At 43.9% G+C, this 15,334-nt stretch overlaps 1 non-coding gene and 1 pseudogene across 1 annotated transcript; one reads left to right on the top strand and one right to left on the bottom strand.

Annotated features, from left to right (window-relative positions):
- LOC147349945 (ankyrin repeat domain-containing protein 26-like) overlaps positions 1 to 15,334 on the bottom strand; it is a 510,210-nt pseudogene that overhangs the window by 77,525 nt on the left and 417,351 nt on the right.
- Positions 13,733 to 13,839, top strand: LOC147349962 (U6 spliceosomal RNA). Its single transcript, XR_015150792.1, has one exon. It is a non-coding gene; the product is annotated as a U6 spliceosomal RNA (small nuclear RNA).

Genomic DNA, 15,334 nt, shown 5'->3' with positions numbered 1-15,334 from the left:
TACATGGCTACCAACAGTGCAAGAGGGTTCCCTTTCTTCCATGTCCTGTCCAGCATTTATTATTTGTAGAATTGTTGATGATGGCCATTCTGACTGGTGTGAGGTGATACCTCATGTAGTTTTGATTAGCGTTTCGTTAATAATGAGTGATGTGGAGCATCTTTGCATGCATTTGGTGGCCTTCTTAATGTCTTCTTTGGAGAAATTTGTTCATGTCTTCTGCTCACTTTTCAGTTGCTTGCTTTTTATCTGATATTAGGCTCGATGATCTACTTGTGTACTTTGTAGATAATCCTTTGTCAATTGCTTCATTTACAATTATTTTCTATTCTGAGGGTTGTTTTTTCATCTTGTTTATAGTTTTCTTTGTTGCTTAAATACTTTGAAGTTTCTCTAGATGCCATTTTTTTTTTATCTTTGTTTTTATTTCAGTCATTCTTGGAGGTCTTGCTGTGATAAATGGCAGAGTGTTCTGCCTATGTTTTCCTCTAAGAATTTTATAGTTTCTGGCCTTACTTTTGGTCTTTAATCCATTGTGAATTATTTTTGTGTATAGTGTGAAGAAGTGTTCCAATTTCATTCTTTTACATGTGGTTGTCCAGTTTCCCAGCACCACTTACTGAAGAGGCTCTCTTTTCTGTCCTTTCTCCGTTGTACATTCTTGCCTCCCTTGTCAAAAAAAGATGCCTATAGGAGTGTGGGTTTATCTTTAGGCTTTGTATCTTGTTCCATTGCTCTATGTTTCTGCTTTTGTGCCTATACCATAGTGTTTTGGTGGTATAGTCTGAAGTCAGAAGGTTGATACCTCCAGTTCCACCTTTCTTTCCAAGATTGCTTTGGCCCTTCTGGGTCTTTTTTCCCCCCATATAAATTGTAAAATTATTAGTCTTAGTTCTTTAAAAAAAAAATGTCATTGGTTGTTTGATAGGGATGAATTGAATCTGCAGATTGCTTTGGGTAGTATAGTCATTTTCACAACATTGATTTCTTTTAAGTTAAGAACAAGGCATATCTTTCCATCTGTTTGTTTCATCTTTGCTATCTTTCATCATACAGCCTGTCTTTCTGCATACATGTGTTTTGTCTGTTTAGGTAACTTTATTCCTAGCTATTGGGGAAGAAAATGGCAACCCACTCCAGTACTGTTGCCTGGAAAATCCCATGGACAAAGGAGCCTGATAGGCTACAGTCCATGAGGTCCCAAAGAGTCGGACACGACTGAGCAATTTCACTTTCACATTTCACTTTCATGCATTGGAGAAGGAAATGGCAACCCACTCCAGTGTTCTTGCCTGGAGAATCCCAGGGATGGGGGAGGCTGGTGGGCTCCCATCTATGGGGTCGCACAGAGTCAGACGTGACTGACGTGACTTAGCAGCAGCAGCATTCCTAGCTATGCTATTCTTGTTGCAGTGGGGAGTGCCACTGTTTCCTTAGTTTCTCTTCCTGATTTTTCTTGTTGTGCTGTAAGTATGCAAAGGATTTCTGTGTATTAATTTTATATCCTGGGCTTTACAAAATTCATTGATTAGCTCTAGTAACTTTCTGGTTCTATCTTTAGGGTCTTCTGTGAATAGAAACAGGTCATCTGCAATCAATGACAGATGGATTTCTTCTTTTTCAATATGCGTTCTTTCTCATTTTCTTCTCTGATTGCTGTGTCTTTGACTCACAAAACTATATTGATTAATAGGAATAAGAGTGGGCACCATGGTCTGGATGCTGATCTTAGAGGAAATGCTTACATTTTGACACCATTGAGAATAATGTTTGCTGAGAGATTTTCCTATATGACCTTTCTTATGTTGAGGTAGGTTTCTTCCATGTCCATTTATGGGGTGCTTTTTAAATCATAAACTTGTATTTAATTTTGTCAAAACCTTTCTCTGCATCGATCAAGATTATCATATGCTTTTTATCTTTCAATTTGTTAATATAGTGTATCACATTGATTGATTTGCAGATAGTGAAGAATCTTTGAATCCCTGGGATAAACCCCACTTGAACTTGGTGTATGATCCTTTTCATGTGTTTTTATTTGGTTTTTGCTACAATTTTCCCCAGGATTTTTGCGTTGATGTTCATCAGTGATGTTAGCCTGTAATTTTCTTTTCTGTGTGGCATTTCTGCTTCCTTTTGGTTCATGGTAATGGTGGCCTCGCAGAATGAGTTGGAAATGCTCCTCCTTCCACATTTTTCTGGAACAGTTTGACCAGCATAGGTATTATCACATCTCTACCATTTGAGAGCATTCATCTGTGAAGTCCCGGGCATTTCTTTGTTGGAGACTTTTGATCCCAGTTAGTAGTGCTTGTGATTGATCTGTTCATAGTTAGAGCTTGTGACTGGTGTTGGTGCTTGACTTATTCATATTTTCTATTTCTGCCTGGTTCAGTCTTAGAAGATTGTACTTTTCTAAGAATTTGTCCATTTGTTCCAGGTTATCCATTTTATTGTCATGCAGTTGTTTCTAATTGTCTCTTATGATCCTTTCTCTTTCTGTGTTGTCTGTTGTAACGTCTCCTTTTTCATTTCGATTTCATTTGAGTGGGCTGCCTTCTATGGGGTCGCATAGAGTTGGACATGACTGAAGTGACTTAGCAGCAGCAGCAGCATATAAGGCTCAGGGACCCCGAGCTTTCCCGAATGTAGGATTTTAGTGCTAAAACCAGGACAGCCCGGGCAAACCAGGATCTTGGTCACCCTAGTTCTGTGTATCATCTTCCTTAATCCTGAATGCTCCCCCTTGTCTGTCCCACCCCGTGTTTACTATCCAATACTCCTCATCTTCCGTTTCTGTTTGCACATCACTTCTGCTGCCCCCAGGGAGTGGTTTATTCGTCCTATCTAGGCGCTCTGGGGCTTCCCAGGAGGCACTGAACAGAAAGTGAAAGTGTTAATCGCTCAGTCGTGTCCTGACTCTTTTGCGACCCCATGGACTGTAGCCCGCCAGGCTCCTCTGTCCATGGAAATCCCAGGCGAGAATACTGGTACCCATGCCCTCCTCCAGGAGATCTTCCTGACCTGGGGATAGGACCCAGGTCTCCTGCACTGCAGGTGAAATCTTTACCATCTGAGTCACCATGGGTGCAAGTGGAAAAGAACCCGCTGCCAGTTTAGGAGATCCAAGAGACATGGGTTTGATCCCTGTGTCTGGAGAAGGAAATGGCAACACCCTCCAGTATTCTTGCCTGGAGAATCCCATGAATAGAGGAGCCTGGTGGGCTACAGTCCAAGGGGTCTCAAAGAGCCGAACATGACCGAGTGACTTAGCACAAATGCTCAGGCTCTCCTGGCAGTGACCACCATGTTCTAACAGCTTCTCTGTCTCTCTTCAAGTTATAAACTCATTAAAGACTGAGGCAGTTTTTTTTTTTTTTTTTTTTCCCCTTCTACCTATAATGTCAGAGCCTAGCAGAGATTTGGGCACACAGTAGGTGTGCAATGAAGTTTTATTGATTTAATGACTATCAGTATCAACATATCAAGTGTCATCTATTTCATATCACTACGTGGGATGTTACGGACTGAATGTTTGGGGTCCCGTCCAAAACTCATATGTTGAAATCTTAACCCCCAGAGTGGCTGTATTTGGATGTGGAGCCTCATCTCCAACTCTCTGTGACCCCATGGACTATAGCCTGCCAGGGTCCTCTGTCCATGGGATTTTCCAGGCAAGGATACTGGAGTGGGTTGCCATTTCCTCCTCCAGGGGATCTTCCTGACTCAGGGATCAAGCCTGTGTCCCAATGCAGGGGTCCTGGGTTTGATCCCTGGTCAGCAAACTAGATCGTACATGCCGCAACTAAGCCCTGGTGTGATCAAATAAATTTTTTTTTTAATTCAAGTAACACTAAATACAACACTATACATTAAAAACAGCATGTGCAGATTGAGCCTATTCCTGTTACAGTCACTCTATCTATGTAGCTCTCTATGCATCCTTCTATCTGTATTTCTTATAATGGTGTTCACCAACTGTGGATATTTATAGTATTTCTGTGATCATAAAGTCAGGACGATTTGAACTTAGGTTAAAAAAAAAAAAAAAAGAAGTGGTGAAGGAAATGACAACCCACTCCAGTGTTCTTGCCTGGATAATCCCAGGGACAGGGGAGCCTGGTGAGCTACCGTCTGTGGGGTTGCACAGATTCGGACACGACTGAAGTGATTTAGCAGCAGCAGCAGCAAAAAAAAAAAGAAAAAAAGAAGAGACAGCAAGATATCACTCTTTTTCCCCCTCCCTCCATCCCCCTTGCTTTTTCCCCCTGCAAAGTCACCCAGGAAAGACCATGTGAGCACACACTGAAAAGGAGCTCCCAAAGGGAGCTCTCAGCAGACATCCACCCTGTCAACATTGGGTCTCAGGCTTCCAGCCTCCAGAGTGGTGATAAAACAAATTTCTGTTGTCCAAGCCACCAGCCTGTGGTATTTTGTTATAGCACCACCAGTGCAATAACACAGGGGTCGTACCCAGTTCATATAACCATGCTGTGACGATTGATGGGTGTGGTCACACAGGCACCCTCCTGAGTCAGAGAGCTGCTTTCTATTCCAGAACTGTTCCAGTAATACTTCCCATCCCATTTTAAGAACATAAGTGTTCAACATGACAAGATTGAAAAACCTATTTTTCTATAATTCTGCTTTACTTCTGCAAACAAGTATCTTAGAATAGGAACTTCTGGGACTGGAAATGGTTACATGAATATGTGGTTCAGTTTTGAATGTATGACTAGTATTTTTTGCAGCTACGTAGCATTTTCTGTTTTCCAATGATACTTTAAAGCCCATTTATGTTACCTGAGTATGCATAATTAATTCCTCCTTTGGAAATATCTTTGTTTTCTCCACTGAGCTGGTGATTCTTCATCGTCCCACTCAAATCCTACCACTGCCCTCCCACCCCTGGCCACACTTGTCATCCTGTTCCCTGCCTCAAAGCCTGATATCTACAAGCTGCACGCCCCAGGCTTCGCTGTTCTCAGTGCCTCTTTCTCGGCTCTTGACCAAAGGGAAGCACTATTAGAGTGTGAAGGGAGAAGTGTGAAGGGCGGGGAAACAGAGGGGCGGGTCTTCTCCCTCCCTCCCTGCCAGAGCCTGGTCTCCACCATGGGTGCCTTCCTCTGTCATATAGCACCAACGCTGGGCGGCCGCTCTTCTATGACCACAGCTCTGGACGTGTTCTAGAAATAGCACACCCTTTCTCTTTTGTTTGTCTAGGCCCAAGGATGATGGAAGCTTCTGCTATTAATAGTTCCCAGTGGCTTCTCCATTAGTCTTGATTCTCTTTACCTTGCCCACAGTGTGAGTTAAGGGTTGAGTTGTAACCCCTGCCCCCCATTCCTATGTTGAAGTTCTAACCCCCAAGACCTCAGAAAGTAACTGTCTTAGGAGAGTGTCTTCAAAAAGGTAATTAAAGTTAAACAAAGTCATACAGGTGGATCCTAATCCAATCTGACTTGTGTCCATATAATAAGAGGCCCAGGTGGCCCTAGTGGTAAAGAACCCGCTTGCCAATGCAGGAGACATAAGAGATGTGGGTTCGATCCCTGGATCTGGAAGATCACCTTGGAGGAGGGCGTGGCAACCCACTCAAGTATTCTTGCCTGGAGAATCCCATGGACAGAGAAGCCTGGTGGGCTACAGTGCATGGGGTGCCAAAGAGTCAGACACAACTGAGAAACTTAACATATACACAGTTAGAGAAGATTAGGACATCAACAAGCAGAGAAGGAAGACAGTCTGTGGGGAAGGCAGCCGTCTGCAAGCCAAAGAGAGAGGCCTCAAAAGAAACCAACCCTGCCCACATCTTAATCTTGGACTTCCCAGCCTCCAGAAAATAAATGTCTGTTGTTTTTAAGCCACTCATCAATTGTGGTGGTGGCTTAGTCACTCAGTCATGTCCAACTCTTTGTGACCCTGTGGGCTGTAGTCCACCAGGCTCCTCTGTCCATGGGATTTCCCAGGCAAGAATACTGGAGTGTGTTGCCATTTTCTTCTCCAGGGCATCTTCCTAATCCAGGGATCAAGCCTAAGTCTCCTACATTGCATGCTGTTTCTTTACCTCTGAGACATCAGGGAAGCCCATTTATCAATGGTACTTTTGTTACAGCAGCCTAAACGGACTAAGGCTTTGTTACAGCATCCCCAGCAAACTATGACACCATGGTCAATCGTCCCATCACTAAACCACTTGTGGAGCCCTGGGGATGTGCTGGTTATATCCTTCTCGGACCTGGTCTCACACAGCCAACCTCACCAAGGACACTTATCATATGTCCCTTTATCCATTCCACGGTATCATCACATTCCTCAGTTTATAAATATGTCAATGTTTGTGTTGTGAATAACTGTTCCTGAAATACTGCAGGACTTGCTTTCACAATAAGGTTCCTAAGCTGTTTCTAAGCGAGGAGCCAAGTGACACCCAAGTCTCTGTGTAGAGCATCTTGTCGTTTTTGGAAAAGTCTTTTCAAATTTTTTACATCAGCTGCTGCTGGAAGGCCTGGGGTGATGACTGAAGTCCAGAGAGCCTCTGGAGATGCTGTGTGAGAGTTTTTGTTGCTGCTTCAGTGGCTGGGAGACCCAGTGGCTGGTGAGGAAGCCGAACAAGGTGAGCTGGAACGTGTAGGGAGGCCCTGGGTTCTGCATTTAAGGGGATCTAGGGAGGAAAAAAGATATCGCTAGAGTGAGAGTTGTTAAAACAGCAGAAAAAGCTATCTAATTCAACTTATTGAAGGAATATAAAGGGCTTCCCTGGTGGCTCAGTGGAAAAGGATCCACCTGCCAAGCAGGAGATGTGGGTTTAATTCCTGGGTTGGGAAAATCCCTGGGAGAAAGGAATGGCCTTGCACTCCAGTATTCTTGCCTGGAGAATTCCATGGACAGAGGAGCCTGGTGGGCTACAGGCGGACACAACCTAGTTATTGACCAACGACAAAGTAGTATAAAACAATTTTATAAAATCATACGACGGGATGGGATTTATTGAGACATCCCAGTTTTACAACCTTCCCCTTCATGCAACCCCTCAAGTATTGAGTTACTCCTAATAAATACATTTCTTTGTCTCCAAAGCACTTTCACAACCATATTTCATTTGAGCCTCAAGGAAATTGTGCGAGGTAGATAGGGAGGTATTAATGTCTCCATTTTACAAATAAATGAAACTGAAGAGCAGGTAGTTGAAATGCCAGCGTTCAAGGAGCTAAAAGGTGTTAGAGCTGGGCCTGGAGACTCGTGATCCTCAGACCAGGTGGGTATTGATAGAGTTCCCATCGTTTACTCTCCCTGCTAATCTGGGCATGCACACAAAAGACTGATGTCACACGTGGACATTCCATCCAAAATTCACAGCGAGGAAGGACTTCTCAACATCTGACCGTGAGCAGAAAAGGCAGAGGAAGGGAGAGAGTGAGAGAAAGACCTAATATGAGCTGAGTTTACAGGGAGAAGGAGGGGGACACATGCACCCTTATCTCAGCCCTGACTGGGCAGAGCAACACAGGAGAGCAAGCAGATGTACAGAGGCTGAGCCTCTCTGAACACAGTCCCCCTCCCGACTCCATATTCAGCTGGCAGGTCCCAGGAGTCAGGTCATCCGTTACCTCCCTCTAATGCTCTGATGGATATGTTTGCAACACACAGGGTTTCCATTAATCTGGGGAAAGTCCTACTTTAGGCTTTCACTGAATCAAAAATTGCTTCAGCCATGACTGCTGTCTCCAGTGAACTGGGTCCCTCTTCCTTCACAGAGATGCCCCACACAGGCTGCTCTCGCCTGCACCCTCCACCTGCCTGTCTCTCTCTATATATATATCTTTAAATTGGAGGATAATTGTGTTACAATGATGTGGTGCTCTCTGCCATACATCAATATTAATCAGTCATAATTATATACATGTATGTATCCCCCTACCCTCTTGAGCCTCCCTCACCCCACATTCCACGCCTCTAGGGCATTACAGGGCTCCCTGTGCTATATAGCAGCCTCCTACAAGTAATGAGCATACATGGGGTTCCTTGGTGGTTCAAATGGTAAAGAATCTGCCTGCAATGAAGGAGACTCAGGTTTGATCCCTGGATTGGGAAGATCTCCTGGAGATGGGAATGGCAACCCACCCCAGTATTTTTGCCTGGGAAATCCCATGGACAGAGGAGCCTGGCAGGCTGTAGTTCATGAGGTCTCAAAGAGTCAGACACATCTGAGTGACTTTGAGAATGAGTGAGTGTATATACATCAATGCTACTTTCTCAACTTGTCCTACCCTCTCCTTCCCCCGCCGTGTCCACAAGTCCATTCCCTACATCTGCATCTCCATTTCTTCTCTGTAAATAGGTTCATTAGTACTGTTTTCCTAGATTCTGTATCTATGTGTGGTGCATGCATGCTGAGTCACTTTGGTCGTGACATTGGTCATATAGACCCCATAGACTGTAGCCTGCCATAATGCATACCATACATGCATTAATATACAATATTTGTTTTTCTCTTTCTGACTTACTCACCTGCTCTCTTTACTCCTTCTCTACATCTGTCCTTGGAGGCTCACCTTCTCCAAGGAGCTTGAGTGTTTCAACCCTCAGGGACAGGGATTTTTGTCTCAGCTGCATTCCTGAAGCCATTATCATGCAGACCCCCAAACTCAGCACTGAACATATGCTCTTCAGGACTAGTTCTCTGATGAGATGTCAGCCCCTGGAGAATCAAGCTGGAATCCCACATCCTACTGAATCTATGCTCCTGCTAGTAGATCCATGCATGTTAGCTGTGACTTTTCTGGGAAAGAATAGGCAAAACTAGGGTTAAACACAGCCAGTCATTGGAATCCAAGAGGAAAGGGGGAAGGAGTGGGAATTTGTCTTCTTGTGTTGGAAGTTTTCACTGTTGTTTCAAGATCCGCGTACAGTCAGCATATTCATGTTGCTCTAGGATTAGCACAAGGTAAGAGAACAAACAGAAGCCTTCCTTTGTGCTATTTTAGGAACAAGGAAAATAAAATAATACCTTCCAAATGGAGGAACAGCCTAGCTTTCTGTGACACAAGAATGGGCTCGTAACACCTCGGCTGTAACAGTTTCATATGGAATCCTATTACAGTGCAGAGTATATTTATCAGTGTATTTGAGGAACCCTTTCTCCTAAGTCCCCCCAGGGGGAGATCCACAGGCCCAGGCAGGCTCCTTTCAAATTCTCCTATTCCACCCTGGCAGGTCCCAGGGATTCCCCCACCCCACCACCTCTCCTCCTGGTAATTGTCACCACCTCCCCAAGCTGTCAAGTTTCTCACCCCTTCCTGAGGGGCTCTGGAGCCAGGTCTCTTTATGCCCACCTGTTGGACTGCACCTCACAGGCCTACAAAGCCTGCATTTGCCCAGCTTCAAGACTGAAGAAAGCCTGGATTGGGCAACAGAGGGCTTCCCTGGTGGCTCAGAGGTGAAGAATCCACTAGTAATACAGGAGACACAGGAGATGGGGGTTCGATCCCTGCACCAGGAAGATCCCCTGGAGAAGGGAATGGCAAACCCACTCCAGTGTTCTTGACCAGAGAATCCCATGAACAAAGGAACCTGCCAGGCTACAGCCCATAAAGTTGCAAAGAGTCAGGCCTGACTGAAGTGCCTTAGCATGCACACGTGCATCAGGCAACAGAGACATCAGTGGTTTGACAGATGGGGAGCTTCTGTGTCTGAAGCAAAGTCCTGGAGCGACCTCCCACCCTGCTGCAGCAGACACCTTCAGGATGTGGCAGCAGTCTTTGCTCCTTGTGGAGGGGTAGATTGCCAGTTACAGGGGAGTTGATATCAGATGGACTCATTGATTACCAGGGAAACCAACAGAAGGGCACACACCTCACCGCCCCTTTGATAAGAACAATCACTAGCTGGCACCCAAGGCAAGTATGTAGGAAGGCCAGAGTAAGTGTAAATGAAGCAGGCACTGGTCGAGCAAGGGACGGACAGAGAGCAAGGGAACAGCTATCTTGAGTGGGCTAGTCAGCCACCACCCTTCCTGGTTGTCCCTGAAAAAAAGCTTGTAGACCCTCTTCATTTTAAGACTTTAATGCCCATCATGACAAGAGGAAAGACAAAATATGGGGAATTACATGCATGTGTGTGTGTGTCCAGTGGCTAAGTTGTGTCTGACTCTTTGCAACCCCGTGGATTGTAGCCTGCCAGGCTCCTCTGTCCATGGAACTTTCCAGACAAGAATACTGGAGTGGGTTGTCATTTCCTCCTCCAGGGGATCTTCCTGACCCAGGGATCAAACCTGTATCTCCTGCATTGGTAGGTGGATTTTTTACCACTTGAGCCACCTGGGAAGCCGGAGGAAATATACAAAGAGTACAAATCTAACAGTCTTGAGTTTGGTTCAGAGCATCTGATGATCTGGTTGAAATAACTGTAAATTTCTTTTATGTCAATATTGGGTGTTGTAAGCAGATAGGGGAGGGGGTCCCTGGAGAAAGAGAATCAAGCATGACCTCATTTTGGTCAAAAACATTTTGTGATCTAAGCCTGGCCACAATGCTTGTCCTTAAACAGGTCTCAGTCATTAATGATCTTAAGGGAAGAAAGGACTGCAGGCACGAAGGGAAAGCAGTCAAGAAACAATGGGTCTAGGACTCCCCTGGTGGTCCAGTAGCTAAGACTCTGAGCTCCCAATGCAAAGGGGCTGGGGTTCCATCCCTTGTCAGGGAACTAGATCCTGCATGCCACAACTAAGGGTTTGCATGCCCAACTAAAGATCCTGCATGCTATATGATGTGGCCATTGAAAAAAATTGGTCCACATTAAAAAATAGAGGTGAGCAAGAAATAATCAACACAGCAACGGCCGGTTTTTGTTCTTCATTTGTCTTTAGCTCTGGGGTAAAACTATCAGTTGTGGGGGAAAGGCTAAGCAGAAAATTCTAGCCAGGGTTTTGAAATTTAAGTCCAAGATTATATAGATGGCACCATTCAGCCTCCCAAATATGTGACATAAAGTTGGGTTGTGCTGCCAAATGTGCACAGGACATTGAGTTCCTATGGTCCTTTGTTAGTAGGGACTATGAATTTACATTTCAAAGCATCCATGTCTGAACAAATTGGCTTCTAACTTAGTTTGCTGTAAAAAGCCAAACTATTTAGTACAAAGGGTTATACACATGCACATACATATAGACTACATATATATATTTTTTAAGAATTTTTTTGATGTGGACCATTTTTAAAGTTGTTTATTGAATTTGTTACAATATTGCTTCTGTTTTTCGTTTTGGTTTTTGAGCAGTGAGACATGTGGGATCTTGGTCCCCCCATCAGGGATTGAACCTGCAGCCCCTGCATTGGAAGGCACAGTCTTAATCACGGCACCACCAGGGAAGTCCCTTTTGTTTAACTCTTAAGTAAAAACAAGAAGCCATTTGGCCCCAGTCTAACTATTCAGGGAAAGAAGTAAGTAGAATTACTCCTGTTGGAAATGCCACGTTAATTTATTATGCATAGCATGATCAAACAAGAGGCCATAAGACAGAACAAGCAGACTATGCTCTTTCAGAGGTAAAAGAGAAATGCAAAGATGCTAAGTCGTGGTCCTTCCTGAGAATTAATTTTGCCCCCAGGATTCTTAGTAATTAAGTCTTTTCATCTTGGAGGTATCAGAGGCAGAGGAGGGCGCACAGCACCAAATCCATGGCACAGAGTTCAACACACAGTATTCTACCTGGGGGCGTGGAATCAAAAACCCAGCACTGAGAAGGAGTCATGCACAGACACAAGACTTATGGAGGCAGTGAAGGGAAAGAAAATATATGGATTACATGTCATACCACTCTGGATGCAATCATTTTTCACACAGTAGAAACTGAGAGAGAAGATAAAGGAGAAAGACAAAGAAAAGTGGGGAGGGGCTTTCCCTGGTGGTCCAGTGGTTAAAAATCTGCCTTCCAATGCAAGGAACGAGGGTTTGATCCCTGGTGGGGGAACTAAGATCCCACAAGCCACAGGGCACTTAAGTTTGCAAGTCACAACTATTGAGCCTGGGAGCCAAATCTAGAGAGAAGCCCGTGCCCCACAGTGAAAGATCCCACATGCTGCAATTGAGACCCACCAAGGTGATGGCAAGCTGGAATCAAGATTGCCGGGAGAAATATCAATAACCTCAGATATGCAGATGACACCACCCTTATGGCAGAAAGTGAAGAGGAACTAATAAGCCTCTTGATGAAAGTGAAAGAGGAGAGTGAAAAAGTTGGCTTAAAGCTCAACATTCAGAAAACGAAGATCATGGCATCTGGTCCCATCACTTCATGGGAAATAGATGGGGAAACAGTGGAAACCGTGTCAGACTTTATTTTTTGGGGCTCCAAAATCACTGCAGATGGTGACTGCAGCCATGAAATTAAAAGATGCTTACTCCTTGGAAGAAAAGTTATGAACAACCTAGATAGCATATTGAAAAGCAGACATTACTTTGCCAACAAAGGTCCGTTAAGTCAAGGCTATGGTCCAGTGGTCATGTATGGATGTGAAAGTTGGCCTGTGAAGAAAGCTGAGCGCCGAAGAATTGATGCTTTTGAACTGTGCTGTTGGAGAAGACTCCTGAGAGTCCCTTGGACTGCAAGGAGATCCAACCAGTCCATTCTAAAGGAGATCAGTCCTGGGTGTTCTTTGGAAGGAATGATGCTAAAGCTGAAACTCCAGTACTTTGGCCACCTCATGTGAAGAGGTAACTCATTGGAAAAGATTCTGATGCTGGGAGGGATTAGGGGCAGGAGGAAAAGGGGACAACAGAATGAGATGGCTGGATGGCATCACCAACTCGATGGATGTGAGTGTGAGTGAACTCCGGGAGTTGGTGATGGACAGGGAGGCCTGGCGTGCTGCGACTCATAGGGCCACAAAGAGTCAGACACAATTGAGTGACTGAACTGAACTGAACTGAACTGAAAGGCGATGGCACCCCACTCCAGTACTCTTGCCTGGAAAATCCAATGGATGCAGGAACCTGGTGGGCTGCAGTCCATGGGGTCGCGAAGAGTTGGACACGTCTGAGCAATTTCACTTTCACTTTTTACTTTCATGCATTGGAGAAGGAAATGGCAGTCCACTCCAGTGTTCTTGCCTGGAGAATCTCAGGGACGAGGAAACCTGGTGGGCTGCGGTCTATGGGGTCGCACAGAGTCGGACATGACTGAAGAGACTTAGCAGCAGCAGCAGCAGCAGCATAGCCAAAAAAATAATTTAAAATATTTTAAAAAAGAAAAGTGGGGCAAGTAAAGGTAAAATCAAGAAAGAGAAGGATGGAGCCTCCTCCTGGTCACCTGGCTGACCCCTTGTCAGTAACTCAGCAGCCACTCAGCATCAGCACTCTCTCAGTATCCCTGCTGTCTCCATGGTGATTTAATGTGATTCTGATGGATCTGACTATTTGATGAATGCTTCCTGCAGCTGGGCACTGTTGTTGACAACTCCATTTTCCAGATGAGAAAACAGTGCTTCCGAGATTGTTAACAAGTTGTCCCAAATCACCGAGTTGCTAAAATTGTGGAATCAGGCCATTGAACCTAGGCTGTTTCAGGCCCAAGCGTGTGCCCTTGGTGAGCAAAGTAAAAAATAAGATGGCGTTTAATGGAGGAGAACATGAACATGTTTGAGTACTTAATATATACCTGGCATGTGATGTTCACAACAGTCCTGCAAGGGAGGTATCATTCCCATTTCATAGATGAAGAAATTGAGGCTCAGTGCTCACTTTGGCAGCACATATACTTAAATTAGAATCATACAAAGAAGATTAGCATGGTCCCTGCTCAAGGATGACATGCAAATTGGTGAAGCATTTCACGTTTTTATGGCAGAAACCATCACAACATTGTAAAGCGATTTTCCTCCAATTAAAAAATAGTTTAAAAAGTATGAATAAAACAGGGAAATTTCTTTAAAAATTGAGGCTCAGAGAGGTTAAGTAACTTATCTAAAGTTGCACTGAAAAGCCCCGGTCTGGGGCACTTCACCTCCTCTGTGTCTATGCTGTGAGTTTTATACTTTCTCTCTGAAATAAATCCTGTTTGCATGCTGCCATGAAAAAGAAAACGGCCAGGTCTCTCAGACTGCAAAGCCCATATTCCATTTGTTAAAAATATATATTGTTGTTTTGCTCCTGAATTTTATTTATTTATTTATTTGGCTTCTTCAGGTCTTGACTGTGGCATGTGGAATCTAGTTTCCTGACGAGGGATCAAACCCAGGCTCCCTACATTGGGACTAGTGTCTTAGCCACTGGACCACCAGGGAAGTCCCCCATACTCTTTCTTATTCTTTCTTCCAGATAGAATTCTCAGGAATTTCATGGATTGAACTAAGTAATTAAAAATCTCTCCTTTAGATATTTTTAGTTCTGCATATCCAAACCAAACACGTAGTGTATTTGTCAGAATTTGAAAGAAGTCTATTAAAGACTGCTTGCAAGAAAACCACTGTATAAAATATGTTTTATAAGTTCTTCTGTTTTAATTAATTAGGTTTTCTAAAGTTTGAATTAAAAAAAAGGAGACAGAAACCAGTTTTTAATGATTTAGAATTAGGATTCATGAATACACCGGATTCTTCCTTGGTACAGGGGAAAGCAGAGAATAAATGTGGTGGGAAACTATGAGGGTCCAGAGATTCAGACTTTAGCCTGGAAGAGACATTAAAGAGGTATTTCAGGGGCTTCCCTGGTGGTCCAGTGGCTAAGACTCTGCTCCCAATGCAGTGGGTGTGGGTTTGATCCCTGGTCAGGGAACTAGATCCCACATGCCACAAGGAAGATTGATCTTATGTGCTGCAACTAAGACCCAGTGCAGTAAAATAACTACTTAATAAATAAAATAAATATTTAAAAGAAACCTCAATTATTAAAAAAAAAAAAAAAGATGCAATTCTAATTTATTTTAGAAATAGCTTGAGTGTCTGCTACACAACAGTAGAGCTAAGGCCAGAACCTGGGGTTTCCCAATTCTTAAACCATTATTTTTTCTTAAACATGAACCATAAATTGCTTTAGAGAATACTCCTTTCTCCTCCTCTCTTAATCCAGATAGGGGGGAAAAAAGTGAGAAAACTTAAAGACTATTAAAAAACAATCAGGACATTAAGAATCAAGTAATCCTGGAAAGAGGTCAAACGGTAACCACAGAGGCTGGAGTTAAGGGGAGGAGCAACAGGCAAGATAAGGTCTTATCTAAAGCAATTGCAGTAAGCACGCAAGCTTTTGTTACTTGTATTTAGCTGAACACTGTGAACAGAAAGCTTTTTGAAATCCTTGGCTAAATCAAAACCTGGAAAGTGAGGACCTCTAACCTTCA

This window comes from Bos grunniens, chromosome 21 (assembly GCF_055505025.1).
Source record: "Bos grunniens cultivar Pamir isolate PY7600 chromosome 21, Bosgru_T2T1.0, whole genome shotgun sequence".
Classification (NCBI taxonomy): Eukaryota; Metazoa; Chordata; class Mammalia; order Artiodactyla; family Bovidae; genus Bos; species Bos grunniens.
This window is presented reverse-complemented; position numbering and strand designations above follow the sequence as displayed.